Source organism: Tachypleus tridentatus, chromosome 5 (genome assembly GCF_004210375.1).
Source record: "Tachypleus tridentatus isolate NWPU-2018 chromosome 5, ASM421037v1, whole genome shotgun sequence".
Lineage (NCBI taxonomy): Eukaryota > Metazoa > Arthropoda > Merostomata > Xiphosura > Limulidae > Tachypleus > Tachypleus tridentatus.
Genome location: NC_134829.1, coordinates 13,867,773 through 13,875,072, shown reverse-complemented (window position 1 = coordinate 13,875,072; position 7,300 = coordinate 13,867,773).

Genomic DNA, 7,300 nt, shown 5'->3' with positions numbered 1-7,300 from the left:
TGGTTTCATAGTGTCATTTAAATGCATTTTGAATAATATATCTTAACATTTTAAGAAAATATTCATCCAAAAGGGTACACACGTAATATTGATTCTAATAAACTTTTAGACGTTTATGCAATATATAATGCTTTGATGATAGGAAAACTATAATGTCAAAATACACGATATTCATATTAAACGAACATTTATTGCTTGTAATTATATGCAACAGTTTTAGTTACCAGACCATATCTATAGAGGATTGCTCTGATGTGTGGCTCCTCTAATACAACTTGGTTAGTTTCTCCAATAAACTGTATTCATAATTTATTTTTAATCTTTAACTTTGTCAAATCCAATAAATTAACATAAGATGGTCCAATACAAATTATGAATTATGCTTTCACATCTGCAATTCACCTTTGTTTTTCATATTGTAATACCAAAGTAAACTTTGTTGAGATATGAAATGTTGGTTATCAAAAGAGTGATAAAGAGTTTAAGAACAGGTGCTTTTTAATTTAAAATTTGCGGATTAAAAATGTGAATGCTGCATTTTTTATAATTGTTAAAAATATGATCTGTTTTGGTGTGGTATTATGTATTCCAAACATTGGTTTGTCTTATGAAAAGGTATTTAATTGTTTAAGTGATCGGTGAATTTCGGATATCAAATACCACAATTTCTGAACTTGGTCTGTCATGCAAGTGAAACATATGGTCGTGTGGTACTCAGCTTTACTGATGTTCAACAAAAAACCCAAAAAGTTTCTGTAAAGTGCAAGTCAGACTGTTAGTCTGCGGGAGTTGACAGCAGCAAGAAAAATACTCAAACATAACAAGTCCTTTTCACTCAAGTTTAATAACCTACACATAAGCCAGGTGTACAGATTTCTGTAATACATTTTGAATTTAATATTTGCTAAAATATCCATAATGTAACGTGAACAAGCTAGCTTGAGACATTGGGATAAGAAATGGTGTAATATGCACCTTTAACAGTGTTAAAAGGTAAACGTGCGAATTTGAGATATCCAACATTGAGAATGTCATAAACGTGCAGAAAGAACATGGCAATTGAAAAACTCGTATAAATGGATGAAGATATATTCGTTATTTAGTTACAGGTGCTTGGAATTCATGTTTGTCATTACATTTCCTTCCTTTTTGCTGAGAGGTAACCTTTTTATCCTAAATTTAAAAACAGCATAAATGGATAAATCTCAAAATTGATAATGGGTTCTAAAATGTATTCAGTGTCCTCGAGGGTAGCGTGCACAACGTCTAAACAAGACGAGTTGAAACAAAATTAGCAGTTAATAGAAAAAAGAACAATACAACTAGTTATTAAATTTAAAAATATAAATATGTTATTAAGATACATTAAATAAGTCATGAAGCACAAGTCTAAAAATTAAAGTATGAAAGTCGTGAAGACTGAGCAAGTACTACAAAGTAAATGCAAAAGAAAGTTTACAATAAAAATAAAGGCTATATAATATTAGGTTGAGGAATAATTCGTGAGCGTTTTTAAATAATTTCATTCAAGCATTACATGCAAGATTATACAATACTTCAATGCATGAACACATTACACCCAAAACATTTATTATGATACTTTATTTCATGTAATACCTAGGTATATAGTATGCATTGTTTTAAACGAAATTGCAAGAAATTAAATGCGAAAAGCAGATGGTGTCGAAAATGCTCGATTTTGTCCACTTGACATTCCATTTAATGAGCTGAAAATGAAAGCAAAAATTAAAGACATGAAAATCAAACACACCATCTATTAGAGCAAAAAATTATCTACCAAATGACATGAAATATTTTGCGAAAGCGTTTCATTTATGAATATATTTTTTTTAACTTGAAAAAACGCTCACGAATTATTCCTCAACCCAATATATACCATGTTTTAAACAATGAATGTTCCTACACCGTTTTTTCTACTATCGCACTTTCATGCAAGGTGGCCGGGTGGGTTAAGGCGTTCGACTCGTAATCTGAGGGTCGCGGGTTTGAATTCCAGTCGAGCCAAACATGCTCGCCTTTTCAGCCGTGGGGGCGTTTTAATGTTACGGTCAATCCCACTATTCGTTGGTAAAAGAGTTGGCGAGGGTGTAATGACTAGCTGCCTTCCCGCTAGTCTTACACTGCTAAATTACGGACGACTAGCGCAGATAGCCCTTGAAATAGATTTGCGCGAAATTCAAAAAACAACCATCCATGGTGAGGGCTATCATCAGAAGCTGAAGAAAGAGAAAGTCAAGTTAATCACTTATGTTTCAACACTTAGAAGATAAAAATGTTTTTAATTATTTTGTATACCATGTGTTTTACTGATTATGAATTACATCAATTTTTTTTACAATCATCAGATTATAGTTGCTCATTGTGTATTTTTCTTAGATTTCTGGTGTCATTTAAATTAATTTTCTAGTAATATTTAAGTTTTTCAGGTTTCACTCTGATTACTAACTCATTATTACAAATTAGAAATCTGTTTATGAAAATATGCGTATATGTAAAAGAGGAAGCTCACCTAAATTCCACCCAAGGTAATGAAGAAAATCAAGATTAGCTTATATTCAACATTTAATATACCATTAAGAGTAAAGCTACAAATCAAAAGAAATATAACATAAAGACATAGTTTACATAGCAGAAACGAATTATTCCATGAAAAGTTAATACACTCTGAGGAAAAGTAAGGTCACTATCAGGCTAACTATCTTTCATCATGTTGTGTTTATAGTCAGTATTACTTCAAAACAATGTGCCTGTTCTGGTAATTGGTAGCAAATGTGTCTTTAAAAGTATCAATATTGAGTTGTTTTGCCCTCTTGGAGTTTACTTATATGACAGCAAGGTTGCTGGTACAGACATAAGAAACATCTCTCAGAGGCAGCTGAAGTGACAGGCAGGGTCACAGTGATGCATACAAGTTTGTGAAGGCATCCTTGTATGGCTCCAGCATGGTTGCAAGCTCCAATGGTGTGGATACTTCCTGCCTCTTGTCTTTTTTTCCTGGCAATTAGCTGGTTCAACTGGTGGACCTCCACTGCGAGGTCATCCTCTGCCACACCATAGTTTGCTGCCATTTTTAAGAGTGCTTGCTTGTCCAGAAATGTGGAGTGTTTGGGGTTCAATGCAGTTGCACCCATCAGAACACTGCAGGCATTAGAGGAGAATCTTCTATTCAGCTCATTGAGCATCTTCTCTATGATGGCAGTACTAGATGTGATTATGAATTCGTCCAGGTGTTTGGGGCAGATCACTGTCCATCTTGATGCACCGTCTCAGTACGTATTCCCACTTTCTTACATATATCCTGAGCAGACTCTTCCAAGTCTTTCCATGCTGCTTCAGTTCTCATTTCTGAGAGACCAAAGATGACAGATTGTACTAAATCCTCTGCAGAGGCAAGCTGCAGGTCAGGTGACTGGAGGTGGTTTGATAGCTCTTTTGTCATCAGCAGTAGTTTTTTATGGCCACTAGACTGGTTACGAATTGCTGATCTCGGAGGATGCGCAGGCCTTTTGATTCAGTGGCTCTGTGGACATTGTCCTCCTCCACAAGCAGCATGTTGGCAGGCCCATCTTATGTCTGACAGTCGCTTCCACTCTATGTGCTAGTTCACTGGTTCAAGCTCTTTCTCTACCTTCAAAAATTCTTCATGCACAACCAATGTAGAGAAGAATTTGTACAGCTTCTGAATTGTCACAAAGAACTCTGCTGCAGCCTGGACGTTGTGCACACAACTAGCACAAGGTTGAATCTGTGGGCATACACAGCGTGAGACATCTCTCTCCTGTGTGCCACTGATGTGCCATGACATGACTGCAGCTCCATCATAGCACTGGCCAATGCAGGCATTATGCTCAATACCACATTTAGCCAGTCTCCACGATTTTCTTGAGCAATGAATCTACATCCAGACCCTCAGCAGCTGTGAAGTCCAGAAACTCCTCATGAAGGCTCTGTTGGTGGAGGTACCTTACCACAATGGACAGCTGTTCTTCTTTGCTCACATCCTTTGTTTCATCTGCCATTAGAGCAAAATGCTCAGCTTCCATGACCTCTTTGCTGATATCCTTCCTGATCATTCCAGCTATGATGTCAAGCATTTTGTTTTATATATCATGGTGCATGTACTTGACATTGCCAGGACCACTCAGTTTCTTCTTCACGATTTCATCATACTTGGAAATCATGTCAAGAAGTTCCAAGAAATTGACTCTGTTATGTGACTGACTACCTTCCCTGTGACCTCTCTGGGCTTCATTCTGGCAGGCTGTGTAGAGCAGTGGATCTTTCATGGCCCTTATGTAATGTTGGTTTTCTTCCACAGTTTTAGCATGGCTTGCATCGAGAGCATGTTGGATCCTTGCACTCTTTGTTTTCTGCAATTTAAACTATGCCCAAGCTTGCATGGCAAACGTGTCCTGCAGAGTTATCATGGGAGTTGATGTGGTCGCCTTCTTCCAGTTCTGGAAGCCTTCATGGGTAAAGGACTTCTCAGTTTTACTGAAGTGTGTGTGACTGAAAAGACGACATGCGAAGCAGAATGCAGTATCTTGTGTCACAGAGTACTCCAACCACTAGTGCTGATCACGCCAATTCTTGTTGAATGACCTTGACTGGCTGCTCTATTCTGTGGCCAGGTATCTCTTCAAGTTTGGACAGGGAGAAATACTATCTGGAAGCTGGCTCAGGTCCTGGTGGTAGTTTTACCCTGGATGTGAGTGGTGCCCTTTTGCGGCTGGGGTCCCACACTAGTCGTGTCTGCATTCTCACCATCACGATCACCACTGTCCTCACTTGCACCACGTGTTTGTAGGACCATCTACTCGCTGCCTCTTGGGTAGCAGGTAGTGTTGCATGATCAACTCTATGTGTAGTATGACCGGTTTATGTTTTGGTGGGTGATGTCTGACTCTTGTCTTGTGTGTTGGTGTCCTCGTTTGAAAACGAGATGCTGATTTTGATTTCTTTTTATTAATCCAAACTGAGTGTGTGTTCCAGTGGGAGGCCGAGTACAAGAGAGTGCGAGAGCTGCGTAAACAAACATAACTCCTTTTTATACAGAGCGCGCGAACGTCAATGTGACCCCTGAGCCAGCTGACTGCTTGTACCACTTCTTACTTTCAAGTTGTGTTAGTTTATATGAAACGAATGGGAATTTCTCTCTTTATATTGGCATTAGGGCTTACAAAGGATATTCATTTTAAACATCAGAATCTAAAGAAAAAGATAAAACATACATACTATTTGGTCACTTCATGAATAAGGAACAAATAACAACTGAACATAGTTCAACATTACGAACAACTGCTCTGCGGCATTGAAATCACCAAATTATATTAATAGCACATGAAAATCCAGAACATATCCGTGAAATATTGTTAGAGAAAGTGTTTATCTTTAACCATATAGCACAAGTACTTAATTAGAGGGTGGTGATAATGTAAAATTACAGGGCTAATTAGGGAACACAATCACAGCTTTGATAGGACATGTTATAAAACTGCGGGTGTGTGCGGCTGGCATCTGGATCTCGATCAGGCTGAGCCGATCGTTAGTCGTACGCAGAGCATACACCATGGTTATCGGCTCGGGGATCATACGCTTAAGGCATTTGAGGCAGGAATCGTGCACTCAAACAAAGCACACCCGCAGCCTGGATATTGAATGGTCATAGTAGCACCAAAACAAAATGTCTAAATTGCAGTTGACCTTCACAGAAAGGCTGGTTTCTTCATAAGTTCACATTATTCATACATGCCAAACTGTGATTGTGATATTGTTCTTATTATCATAAGTGTGGCAAGCACCTGTTACAATAATGTAACTACTACATTACATTAAATTAGGCACTTCTAAATAACCCAATGACAATTTCAAAATTCATTCTAGAATTTTTTAGAAATATTTGGTCAGTTAACATGTGAGGTTATTATCTAATCATAAGTATAACATTAATTGGATTGTAAGTCACAATTTTAAGTGTATGCCACAATCATCAGTACAGTTTTAATGGTTGATACACAATGCAAAATGATCTCACAGAAGACACAACGCCAGCTAAATGCTTCATAGTTTTGACCTATACACAATACACGTATACATGCATGCTATGTTTTACTTTTCAATAAAAGATAAATGAAATTAATGGGAAAATAGCTGTGAAATCTTTGGTTTATCCAGTAAAATCCCTGATGATCTGTTGTAACTTGAAATCAGCGTGGTTGTCTAATCTTCATCAAAGCTCAAGATAGAATGGCATTACACAGCGCATGAGTATCAGGGCATTCAGTACGTTGCTATGGGACGCATGATACATACTTCCGTCTTAATGAAGACGTTGAGTTCTGCAGATCTGTGTCTCTTTGATGTTAATTGTTAAGCAACAACGACAATTGTGTTTTCCATATTTTATGAATGTATGTAGGTAACATGTTTGTTGTTGTTTGAATTTATTATTCTTTGTTTGTTGTTGATGTAGGTGGGTGATTTTTTTTTCAACGGTTTTGAAGAACATTTGTTGATGAAACATCGTTTTATTCAGTTAATTTTATCGAATGTTCATAGTTTTGTGGTTGTGTTTAGTTGGGTTTTTAATATGTTGAATTTTTGTTTTGTTTCATGTGCAATGTCTCAGGGAATATATATTCCATTATGTGTGGTGATGACTAGTTGCCTTCTCTCTAGTCTAGTCTTACACTGTTAAATTAGAGACAGCTAGTGCAGCTTTGCGAGATATTCAAAATAAACCTAAACTCAACCCAAACGAGCGGTTTTTACATATATATTGTTTCTGTACAAATGGGTTTTCTTGTCACACTGATTAAACCTGAACTCTGTTACATAGGAAAAGCAACAGTCCAAACACTTGTTCGACTTTGATAATGTTTATGCGTTGCATGTAGAAATTTCTTAATTTCATTATTACATGGCCTGTAAGGAGAGCCCATCATAGATGTGGTAATTTAAATTATGTATATGTGTTTCTGTAATTTGTTAAACTCGAAATTATCTGGTATAAATGGTTTCCCAATCACAATTGGAACATATTCTGCATATCTCTTGGGGTCATAGTTTTATAGTCTTTGCGTTACATGGCTCAAAATGATAGTTTGACATAAAAGTAATGAATTTTATTATGAATATGTGTTTTAATAATATATATTAGAGTGGAGCGATTTTTTTGTCTATCAAAATCTTCATTGGCATAGTAGTTGTATATTTGTAATAAATGTGTGAAATATTATTCAGTTTTGTATTTATTTACTGGTTCTGTAAGACGCCTAAG